Raw genomic sequence first — 12,745 nt, forward strand, 5'->3', positions numbered from 1 at the left:
CATGTCTGGTGGGTTTCAGCTGAAGATAAAGTTAGCATTAGGTGCTGTGTAACACCTATCCACCAGTGGTGAGATAGTAATGAACCTCAAGCCTGGGAACTTGAGCTCAACAGGCTCTCTGCAATGAACACTAATTTTTTCTTACAACTAAATCTAATTAAAATCCTGGCAGCAAAAGAAGGCATCTCTCCTTGCTTCTAACCCCAAAATATTCCCCACTGTAGATGGAGACAAAAGAGGGGAAAAGACAAACTCTGCTTGCGTTGCCCCACCAACCTTAAAGGATGTATTTTAGAAAGCCTCCACTTACATGCTAAATGTAAAATGATCCTATCATAACATACATACATATATATTTCTATATATATGTATGTATGCATATATATGTATATGTGTGTGTGTGTGTGTGTGTGTATATATATATATAAAAAACAAATTTATAAAAAACTAGAGACTAATGCAAACAAAAATTGAAAAAATAAGAAAGAAAATTAAGCAAGGAAGCTTTGACAGTAATATGGGTCAGTTTATTTCCTGAGCAAAGCCCAGACACAGGCAACTACGACTGCTGTTCTCTGGCAGACAGCTGAACTCAAGGCTAGAGCCACCAAAAGCAGTCCAAGATGCAAGTCAGACTCGTCTTATTTTACTGACTTATGTTCATGAATATAAAGGATAAGAAGACAGGGCTATAAAGATGTATTTTGTAGAATAACATTGCATATGTTTAGCAGCTCCTGGAACAGAATACGATAAAAAGAAAAAAAGGAAGACTTCCAATTTGGGAGCTGCTCAAATGTGTACTCAGAGGTCAACTGTGAGACCATATTTCAGCTGTATGAAGATGTAACTGAAGAACAATAGAGAGAACTTTATAAAAAACAACAGCATTAACCTAAAATAAAATATTTCATTGGAGGGACTGGAGTCCAAAAAATGACAACACCTGGCTAGCCTGGGAGACAGGAAAGGAGGCTCAAGCACAAAACCAGCTCAGCTTATCCACTGCTGCCCAAACTTGCAAAAAATAAAATAAAATACATACAGTAAAACAAACAACAAAACACAAAGCTTTTACAACCATTTTAATAATGTAACATGATCGTAGACAGGTAAGTTCTCTTCCTTAACGCGTTAACCTCACAGCATCATCCCTTGACCATTACTCCAGTATAGCTTCATGACAGCGCTCCATTTCTGGCTGGGTTTGTCTGCAGCACTGGTGGACAACCAAACCCACGTTTCAGAAAACTCATAACGTAACTTTCCCAAAGCACCCGGGATGCTCTGTGTTGTCCCAGCATTACTCATCAACAGCCACAACTCGGTATTAATTATTCCGCTCTGCAGAACTGTGCCCAGGCTCTCCCCACTGTGCACGCAGAGGTCCCTGTTCTCAAGAACTTACAGTCTAAACTTACACGTGATGCAGTGCAGGAGGGTAACAACAAAGAATGAGGGTTCCAGGGCAAAATACTCATCTGAGAGAGATGCACATCTCGGTGGTTGAATTAAAACCAACCTGCTCATCGCGTCCCCTGCCTGGGCATTACAGGAGAAGCAAGTGAACACAGAAGGGCTGATTACGAGATGGAGGGCACTCCTGGGTTAAGAAAGTTCTCTGCCATTCCTTCAGCTCGCTCTTCCTGCTGCATTCCTCAGCTGCCATGGCAAAGGCCTGAGTCACGTCAAAACACCAGAATCTCTCAGAGTGAAAGATACGATGGCTTAGGTGATTTGAGGCAAAGGGAAGTCCTTCCCGAGGACACCGCAGCCTATGAAGCTGGGAAACCAACCCACCTTGGCACACGGGGTGACACGGGGACACCCGTACCACACAGACCACCCAGAAGTGCTCCCGAAGACACACAGCACAATTCCACTTTGATTTTATTAGGCCACCTCTGCCAGGCAACCCACTTTCGTCACCTCCTCGACTGGTCTCTTAAGACAGGTTTTGCTGGGTATTTTTAAACCTTCTCCAAGAGGACTGACAAAAAGAGCTAAGTTGAAGTTGGAAGAAGCTCTGCTTGGTAAAGGACTGGTCACTTACAATAAATGCAGAAGAGAAAAATGACAAATATTAAAACAAGCAGCAACAGCAGAGATGTATACAACAGAAGATTGGCAAGTCACAGCAGAAGAGCAGATTCAGCATCAAGGAGCAGAGTTAAGAGATCCAGAAACCTCAAGCCCAGTCTTCCATCTCAGCGTGGGAGCCATAAGAACATGCCCTGGGGTGAACCTACACACAGCAGGGTTAACCAGCCCAATAGCTCTCAGAGGCCAGAAGGAGGCAGGCCCATATTCCCTCTCGCTCTTATTTTCCTGCTGATCATCTGACACCAGCTCTGAGCTAGTCAGGCCTCGCTGTGTGCAGATTCAACCACAGGAACCCATAAAATGGCTAATGCAGCCAGAATAAAACACAATTAAAACAAGATAGTTTCCTGCCGGCTTAGTGAGACGAAACAGCCTGGGGATGGGCTGGATGAGTGCCAAAGCCCTGAGGAGGGGATGCACCCACACTGGCAGAGGCAGGAGGGAGATGAGCCAGTGGAGCTGCTCAGCCACGCACCTGACCACGTGCTACCTATGGCTGGGATGGCGTGACAGGGCACACAACATGGAGAAGGCATCTTGGCTCTAGCAGCATAAACACGTAAAACGCAGAAGTCAGAAAGCCCACTGGGCCATCCTGTCTGAACCTCATGTAATGCAGGCCATAAAGTTTCCACTTCGTTACTTTTGAATTGAGCCCAAAGGCTCGAGCATCCTTCGGAAAAGTTTCTGGCCTTGAATGGCAGAATCCAACACAGAGGCTCCCCACTACCTTCAGACCGCTTGTTCCAAAGGTCAATCAGTTCACTGTCAAAAAACAACACATCTTAGTTTTCATCCAAACTTTTCCAGCCCTGGATTTTGGAAAGAGTTCTGAAATTTATGGCATTTCAGTGCTCCTAGTACCAAAAGTAAGACTTGTAGCTATGCCTGCAGTCAGGAAAAAACTGCTACTGCTTATTGGCCTAATTTTGCGGAAAGGAGAAACACCAGGCTGGCCTTTGTTTAATGGAATCTAGCACGCACAATTACTTGATTTTCATACACGAGTACCTCAGTTGCTCAAACCACTTAACCACCTTTCTTAGCTGAAAAAAAATTAATGTGAAAGTTAATATTTAAGAGTGCCAAACGAATCTCAGTCCAAATGCAGGGAGCCAACACTGACATTGCTTGTATACTCTCACAGCTGATCTTCACAAATGAACTCTAGAAATGTTTTTATTATTATTATTATTTTTAATAACACAGAAATCTGTAACTCTGCCCAAGGTCTGTCCTGTTGGATGGGCAAATCACAGAATGGCCCAAGTTGGAAGGGATCTCAAGGATCATGAATCTCCAACCCCCCTGTCAAGCAAGGGAGCAGCTACAAGAGGCTTTCCAAACAGCCCAGTCTCAGCGACCCTGGAAAACCAGCCAGGGAAGTTGTTAGGAAGATAAAAATTAAAGAAGAAAGCACAACTGCAACAAATACAACCAAAGTTATTAATTTAAAAGAAAAAAAAAAGCTATTTGGGAGTGAGGCGTCATTACTTGTGCAATGTGACTGGAAAAAGCACAACCATTCAGCTGGCACTCGATCAGCATAGGTAGCACTCTTAGGGGAAAGTTGCCAAATGGGATCTGGCAGCAGCAGTCAGCACTGCTGCTCTAGCACACGCTTTGTATGCAACAGCTTGTCCTCTTTTCCCCCCATTCCCCTGCTTGCTGTTGCACCATGCTATCAGTCTATTACACTTAGAGGAAAACACCAGCAGTCGCTAGGATGAACGTTTCCAGCCACAACATGCACTTCAGATCCACAGACACATGAAAGCCACACAGCCACTACGTGGTCTGCCATGTTCTCCCATGAGCACAGCCACCACAGCCAGTCCTACAGCTGAGCACCACCTGTAGCCTCCCTGCCCTTTACTGGGAGGAGGCCAATGGGTCAAATACAGCAGCAAAATCTTTATGCATTTCTGTATCTTCCAGAAGTCTACTTCCAAAATTTAAGGGGGAAAAAAACTAAGACAAAGAGATCCATTTGAAGTTAAGTATCTCTCAACAGCAGAGCGGAAACTTAAGGTCACATAAAATCACTTCAGCGTGTACACAACCCAAGGACTTCTTTATTTAGCATCAAACACACTGGCATGTTGGTTTTTTTGCTTTTATTTTTTTTTAAGGCTTTAATGGGTTTCTTCTGGATTTCGGTAATACTCAAGTCTGTTTGGCTACACATTCTTTTTTTTTTTTCCCCTTTAGAAAACAAAAATGTTGTTCATGTAGAGCAACCCAAAATTTGAAAGAAACAAGAAGCACAGAAGGGCCACGCTTCGAAACAAGATAGAAATTTAGTCCACACAGTAAATTAACATCAACATTCAGCAGCAAAAAGAGAACTCAGTACTTCAAAAGAGAAACAAAAATATCTGACATCCAACTTTCCAAGCCCACACAATGAAGAATAACCAACTAGATTTCTAAGGCATTATTTATTTTAAGAATAGTTCATTCTAGGAATAATAACTCATATGCCAACTTTATACTAAAGTGATGAGATGCCACAACGCTGCAAAGAGCAATTCAATGATAAAGTCAAGTTACCGTTCAAAGTTACATCTATAAACAACTGCCTGGCAGCACCCAATGGGCCATGCCCTGCACACTTCTCCGAAAGCACAGCACAAGCACTAACCAAGGGCAGAACCCCCTGCTCCCGGTGCTGCAGCTGGAAGAACACTTAGAGTTCAGGTCAAGCAGCAGCTATCCATTCATCCATCCACCCACTACCGGGACCAAAGCTCAATAAGAAAGTGGAGCAAGCGCAGAAGAGGTAAAATAAGTGCCAGACTTCAGCAAATAGGCCAGCAAAGACCACGTAAATCCACAAGACACAGACTTGCAAACGGCAGAACACGAAGAAAAAAGGATATCATCATTTCACGTGTCTCACTTTAGAGAAAACACCTGTAACGGGGCAGCAGCAAAGAAAGAACGGGAGAAAAAATGCCTCCTGCCAGCAAGGGACGAGCAAACAGTCCCAGCAGCCCCTCCAAGTTCGCCTCAGAGGCTCTGGGTCCGAAAGACGGCCGCTTCCATCCCACAAGAAGAACCCCCACCTTCCCGCCCCCCCACCGCCCCTACCCGCCCCCCCCGACATCCCACCCGGGCTCGCCCCGCAGCGCACGCCGCTTCCCCTCCCGAGGCTCCGGCAGCGGCCGCTCCCACCCGGCCCGGGCAGCGGAGGCCGCGGCGACGCCGAACGCCTGAGGAGCGGTGGGGAGCGGAGCCGGAGCCCGGCCTCGAGCGGCCGACGCTCCGCCACGCCGCCCCACGCCGGCCTCGCGGCCTCCCCCGGCCCCGCCGCTTCGCCTCCCCGGCCCCGAGCCGCGCTCCCCGCCCCGCTCCCGGCCGCGGCGCAGCCTCATCCCCCCCGCAGGCCCCGCCGCCGCCGCCGCGTAGAACCGGGCCGCGGCTTCCCCCCGGAGCCGGGCCTCCACCCCCCGCCCCGGGCCACGGCGGCCCCACGCCTCCCTCCGGGCCCGCCCGGCCCCCGCGCCGGCCCGGCCCCGCCGCCGCCCGCGGCCCGGCGGCGCCGCGCCCCGCTCCCGCCCCCCCGCCCGAGCCGGGGCCGCCCCGGGCCGGCTGTGCCCCCCCGCCCCGCACGCGCTCCGCACCACGAGTCCCCAACGCCGCCGCTCACCTCCGCGCACTCTGACCCCCGACCCCGCTCTGAGCGGCGGCGCCGCCAGCCAACCGCAGCGCCGCCTGCCGCCGCCGGGGGCGGGGCTTCCTCCCCACCGCGCCCTTCTGCGCAGGCGCAAAGCCGCGGCCGCGGCGCGGGGCACGCCGGGGGTCGTAGTTCGACGCCGCCGCGCCGCCCCCCTGCCCGGTCCCGCCGCGTGGCTGCGTCTCGGCGCCGCTGTGTCACCGTGTCCGCCCCCCTCGCGGGGACGGCTCCGGCCGCCGCCGGCCACCCCGCCCTCCCCGCCTCCTGACGGCACCGGGACGCTTCCTCGCACCCCGGGGGTGAGGCGACGCTGCGTCACCAGCCGTCACCCTCCTCCCCAGCGGCCGCTTTCCTCGGGTCCACAAGTGCCCTCTCCCGTGTCCTCCGCAGGGACCGCCGCGGGTCTCTTTTGTCTCGAAGTCCCACGTATTTCCCCATTTTGTCACTGCAGGTCCACAAGTGCCACCTCCCATGTGATATAATCACAGAATCATTAAGGTTGGAAAAGACCTCACGCATCACCGAGCCCAACCCCAGCCCACCACGCCCACTGACCACGTCCCTCAGTGCCACATCCCCATGGGTGTGGAACACCTCCAGGGACGGTGACCCCACCCCCTCCCCGGGCAGCTGTGCCAGGGCATCACCGCTCCATGGGAAAACAAATTGTTCCCAGTATCCAGCCTGAACCCCCTGCCCCTGCTGGCTGCATTATTGCTGATACAACCCGGGATGCTGTTGGCCCTCTTGCCCATCTGGGCAAACTGCTGGCTCGTGTTCAGCCTCTATCAACTGACAACCCCAGATCTTTTTCCTACACACAGCTCTCTGCCACTCTGCCCTAAGCACATCTTACATCGGCTCATTGGCTCTTCAGGCTGAATTTCTTCTTTTTTGCTCTGTTTGTCTGCAGGCTTGAACTTCAGAGGCCTGAACCATGTCACACCATCAGCAAACCATTTAATAATACGAAGAGTTCCTTTAAGTCCTCTTAGATTTGGCATCTCTTAGCCTCCCTCCCACACAAGCAAGCTCTGCTTCTGAGCTCAGCCGTGCTTCTGTGACTTGTCGAGCCTTTGGTGACTGATGTACAGCTTGACAAGGAGCACAGAGGAGCAAATACAGGGCTTTTCCAGTGTGGCGTTCCTTGAGTGATCTGTAAGTGCCCTCTGCCAGCCCTTCCTCGTCAGCGATGGGAGCTGGCAGTGACGTGCTGGAAATGAAACTGCAGCCCCAAAGCTGGAAATTTAGGACTCACAGCCTGCCTGTGAGTGTTGCTAGTAAGATGAGAGAGAAAGCCTTTCATGGCTGACCTCTGGAAGTAGCAGTAAAAAATATTTTTTTCTCTGTCTAGACAAAAAATCAATGGCTCAAAGATGTGTACACGTCCCTTTTTCATCAGCGAAGCCTGTGCTGTTTCCCAGGCTTGTAGGCAGTGTTTCCTCCTGCCCTTTCTGTATAGTGGGAACTCCTTTCCCTCACTGAGGTTTGCAATAAGGGGGGATGGGGCACATCTGGCCCTGCTAAGCTCAGTGTCCCCCCTGTATGAGTCTGTATGAGTTGTCCCATACTCAACGGTATGGGACACCACTGCAATTACCATCACCAATCACACTTCCAAAGAGTTCCTTTCTCCAGCACAGCTCTCAGAAGCTGGAGAAAGGAACTCTTTGGTAAGGTGTGCCAATCCCACTGTCTCAGTGCCACAGGACCAGCATATCAAGCCCTTCATCAGCCCAAGAAAGGGCAGTAATGTTTCAGCAGCAGGTCTAGCATCTTAGTTGCTTGTCTTACTTAAGAGATTTTGGGATGGCTACAAGCAGCACAGAGGAAATAGGGCCCAGACTGGACCCAATTTGCCGTCCCAGTCAATTCTTCCAGTTCCAGATGGAAAGGTCAACCCAAAGCCTCCAGCTGTGCACCCCTCTCACAGCTGGATCCCCAGAGCAGCAGCATGGTCCACAGCTCTAACTTTAATTTGCTTTAGAAACCTGGCAGCTCCCTAACAAAACATCACTTTGCTCTGCACAGCTGTGCATCCACCTCTGGGCTGACGGATGGATGGGGCTTTGAGAGGAGCAGGGCAGGCGAGGCAGGAAAATGGGACGAATCCCACACACTGCACACTTTTTAACACTGTGGGATTTTACAGGGTTGTGGCATTAAAAGCATCGCCTCGTTTTAAAGGCAGCTCCTTTAGTTCTGTTCAGTTGCTTGTGCTGAATGCAACTTTAAATGCCTTACAATACACATGACAAGTAGTCCTGTATCACTGTTTTCTACTTAACAAGTTAATAATGTGCCAATCCAAATCCTTCAGTTACTAACACCACCGGTGGGACTCATTAAGCAACGTGAACACATATTTAAGGGAATACTAATATTCACAATGTACATTTTTATATTCATGTTGTCATTCTTGAAACCACAGTGCAGTTCATGTGTTCTGCTAAAACATTTGTTTGCAGAGGATTGCTCTCTCCCCTTTTCTCCCTATCCTGCCATTGTGGTGAATGATATTAATGACAGCTTGTCATCATGGAAAGCTATTCCTAGCTGTCAATTAAAGGGTGTTTTGAAAGAAGGCGGCTCGTTCAGCCCCATGGGAGCAAGTGTGTCTCATTGCATGGCAGTGACCCCCTGATGGATTTGGGAAGAGCAGCTCAGTGGGGCCAGGAGGTTCGCACACACAGCACAGGGCTCGTGGGTGATAAAGACAGAGGGTTTTAAAGGTGCTACGGTCTTCAGCCTAGGAAAGGCAAAAGAGGATTTCAGATCATAAAAGCCATCCATACGTGGCAGTATCAGCCAGAAAAGTGGTCCTGGGGATACTGAGTGCGTTGCTCCACCGTGTAATGTGATTTCCCAGCCAGCATCCTAGTCCATTTATCAACATCCACCTACAAATGCGTTGGTTTACTTGTCTGCACTGACCTGGCCGAAAGGCTCCTTCAGGTCTTCTCTGCCTGGAAGATGGAAGACCTTCTCTAACTCCCAAACAACATGCATTCACAGCTAGTTTGCACTCATTTGCTCTGGCAGGATGGGCCTGGCTTTAACCTGGCATTGTTTCATTTGGTATATCTCTAGGTAGCTCTCAGATCCTAGTCATCATTGTCCTTTTTGTTTTGTGTGGTAACAAAACCCTGTTGTTCTCATCTCTCCTTGCCTTCCCACATCCCACACCATCTCAGCAGACCCCCTCTGCACCTGTTCCAGTTTCAATTAAATTTTCTTGATCACGAGTGCCCAGACTGGAATGCGGTATTCCTGAGCTGGGCTCCGAGGCCTCGTACCATATTTGTCACATGATCCTATAAATATATTTCATATAAACAAGCTTGATTTCTGTTTTTCCCCCCTCAACAGGGTGGTCCACTCTCAGGGCCTTCTTGTTTCTTTTATTTTCCTAAGCACTCCTCGCACAGTAATAAAAATGTACAGACTCAGTGGGGATCTGTTTTAACTTCAAATGTGCTGATTCAGTTCAAAAACCATTAATTCAGCCGGAATCAGGGCCGTGGGGTGGAAATCCCTTTCCAGTTAAAACAGAGGTGAGAGGGACAGCCTTTGGCAGGCTGAGAAATAAAGTGCATTGGAAAAACATGTCTCTAAGGGACACGGGTTATGGGCACGGTAGTGATGGGTTGGTCCTTGGACTGGATGACCTTAGAGGTCTTTTCCAAGTTTTGATTCTATGAATATATCAGGGTGTCAGAAAGTGGGTGCTGACTGAACTGCCTTAGCAGAGCATGAGGCAGCCCTGGGTGTCTCAGACCAGCACTGGGATCTCCAGCCTGTGCTCTGTTGGGTTGGGTGAGATGATTGCAGAGGTTTCCACAAGACCCCAGGTTGGCTGAGCAGGCACGATGCTGTACGGAGTTGCCCAGACAAGTCGGTCCTTTCTTCAAAACAACCCTGTTATTCACAAGCATGAGAGGATACACTAAAATGTGAAGCAAACACAGAGCTGTGCAGTCTGTGGTCTTGATGGATTACAGGAGTTAAAGGGCACTGGGATGTGACAATGATTTGTAAAACAGATAAACACAGGGTTCTTTATAGAGGAGGCATGCTGAATAATCCCATCTGGTGATGCGCTGGCACAGGCTGCCAGGGAGGTGGTGGGGTCACCGTTCCTGCAGGTGTTCAGGGAAGGTGGAGATGTGGCACTGAGGGACATGATCAGTTGGCATGGTGGCATGCGTTGGGCTTGGTGTTTTTAGAGGTCTTTTCCAGTCTTAATGATTCTGTGGTTCTATGGTTCTCTGATCCATTTCCCAGATCCTTGCCATTTCCAAGTCCCAGCTCCACGTGCTTCACTTTCCTACACGTAGCCTGGTGTGAGCTACTTCCATGCACACTCCAAGCAGTCAGTGCACAAAGCCACTTCGTTAGCACGTGGCCTTGTTGAGGTGCTGACGATGTGAGTGTGGGCTGCGTGTGGGTCAGCGTCTGGTGCGACCACTGCAGGCCACCAGGCATCTGGCTAAAGGACCACTTGGCTGAGTCAGAGCATCAGGAGAAGTTTCTCCAGGCAGTGATGCTCTAAACGTTTGGACCCAAGAAGTACAAAGTGGGACAAGCAGTGATGTCAATTTACTAAAGGAATAAAACCTTTTTACATCATTATTGTGTATCATAAAAGCCTGGTGCTCACGCTGTGTGCTTAATCTCGATATTCCAGTGCCATCCAGAAAAAAATGCAGGCTTAACCCTCACAGTTTATATTGTCACCATAAACGCCGGTAAAAAAAATATTGTACAGTTGGGTGCAGTTTATTCTTTATATTTTAATGGCTATAGCAAAACTCCATCGCTAACTAGTAAAAAATAAAAATAAAAAAAAATAAAAAGCTGAATGTGTTTTACTGCTATGCCGTCATGGGAAAGCTGTATTTCAAAGTGAGGGCATCAGCATCAACGAAACGGGACGTTTTTAAACATTTTAAACATTTTTAATGGGACGTTTAAAAAAAAAAAAAAAAAAAAAGCATTTCAGCAAAATCTTTTTGCCAGTATTTTAGCTAATAGGGTTGCAGTGCATAAAGGACGCCTGCACAGGCCACCCAATACTGAGGGGCTGCTCAAGTGTCTTGAACTCGAAGTGTAAATGGAAAAAACATCGAAAATTAAGCGTTTCTCCTGGAGGAACAAATTGCTGATAAAGCAAATCTCCCCACAGGACGAGCACACCTGCTGGAAGGTAGAGAGACGTTTTTATGTGGAAGGCTTTAACGTGAGATAAAATGCTTTTCACGGGCCGTCATATGGAAGACAGCTGGCCAAAAATAATAATAAAGGAATTCCTGTCCTTTGGGAAATCCTGCAGTTGCAAAAAATATGGTTTCTGACCTGAGCTGGGGCAGAAACTGTAGTTCTCAAGGTTTGGGGTTCTTTTTGTTTTTTCATTTGATGACATATTCCAAAATAAAAATAGTGCATTTCTTTTCACTCTACCACTCCAGCATTTCTTATTACATAAATCTGGAAGTCCCAACCATGCGTTACACCGCACTGCTACATCTCATTTTATTGCATATTACAGAGGCAGGCGGAACCTCCACCCTTTTTAAGATCCCTTTGAGAAGGGCTGAGTTTCTCCATGAAATCGAATGCCCGTGCCTAAAAGGGCTGTCACCCAGCCCTGCTGCCACCTTGCCACTGCTCCTTGGATCCTTGCTGTGATCAGGGAATTGAAGAAAGAAGGAAATATTGCACCAAAAGAGCTCCTGGCAGCCCCCAGTTTTGGAGACCTCGTGTTTTTGGCCAAGCACTTGGACCGAAAGGGGTGCAGAGGGTGAAACAATGCTGTCAGGAGGACATGAATAAAAAAGAACACAGACGAACACTGTGGATATTTTCTCGGTAAAAGCTTGGATAATAGCAACACGTCCTAGGAAATGTTTCCAGTTGCTCTGATCAACATTTTCTGATAGAAAACTGGTCTGCTGGAAAAACATGGACCTGCTCTACCATGAAATCTCTTCTGTTCGTTATTTGTTTGGACTCGAGCGTGATGTTCAGTGCTAGGCAGCACCTCCTGGATCTAGCCTCCTCCAAACAGCCCCAGAGCAATTAACTAATAACCTGGCCAGCCCTGGCTGCTGCCCTTCCAGCTGTGCTCTCCAGGTCTGTAGGGTATTCCCTAGATTCCTGGCAATTGCCAAGATTCAAGGCATCCCCTGTCCCTCCCACACTCCCAAAGCCCACCTGAGCTCTGCAGGGTGTGCACAGAGCGTGGTCCCACAAGCCTTGCTCTCTTCAGTCTGCACTGCTTTGATTTCCCCACTGCCTTCCCCCTGTTTATTCTATTTTCTGCCTCTTTGTCTTTCTCCTCCAGCGCTTGGCGTCCCTCTTTCCTTTTCCAGTTTCTCTCTTCCTCCCCTCATTTCCCCGCACTCGCTCCATCCTTCCTTGCTTTCTTCTTTCCTTCCTTCCCAGCCCTGGTGCTGGGCTTTCTATTCTCTCTTCTTTCCTCCCTCTCTTCCTCTGCTGTCACCGGAGGCACCCGCAGGGCCAGGGTAGGAAGAACGGTGCACAGAGGTGGGAATATGCAGAGAGGCATCAAAAAGTGCAGCTGGGACTGCCAAAATGCATCACACACAGTGGAGGTAAGAGCGAGCTCTGGTGTATAATGCTCTCCCTTATCTCCAGTGCTACTGACTTCGGTCTATTTAATTTTCACTTTGATTTTAATATAGATTTATTGAAAACAACAGTTATCAAAACAAACTGCACTGGCAAATTGGTGTTCGTCTGTAGCTGTACAAGCACCTATAAAGCTGCCAGCGTATGAAATAAATGGTGCTATATGGGAGGTCAGTTATTGCAATAGAAGTTCCCCAAGGATTTGCACCGGGCAGTTTAATATTTTTCTTATTACCCTCTTCTCTTTTCCACTATTTATGCCTCGGTTTAAATTTAAAACACACAGCCATCTGCTGAGACAAGCCTCCCTGA

The 12,745-nt window shown here is 48.7% G+C and overlaps 1 protein-coding gene across 2 annotated transcripts in view; it reads right to left on the reverse strand.

The window, feature by feature from the left end:
* The window catches only part of ERI3 (ERI1 exoribonuclease family member 3), a 97,065-nt gene extending 91,168 nt beyond the window's left edge, over positions 1-5,897 (reverse strand). The window contains exon 1 of one of the 2 annotated variants that reach the window (XM_085232375.1): positions 5,756-5,897. The gene's annotated coding sequence lies outside the window, so the exon portion shown is untranslated. Of the gene's footprint in view, positions 1-5,729 lie in introns of both variants that reach the window. The other variant, XM_085232374.1, reaches the window with a different exon arrangement.
* Positions 5,898-12,745: the final 6,848 nt, after the last annotated feature.

This window comes from Meleagris gallopavo, chromosome 10 (genome assembly GCF_905368555.1).
Source record: "Meleagris gallopavo chromosome 10, MGAL_WU_HG_1.1, whole genome shotgun sequence".
NCBI lineage: Eukaryota > Metazoa > Chordata > Aves > Galliformes > Phasianidae > Meleagris > Meleagris gallopavo.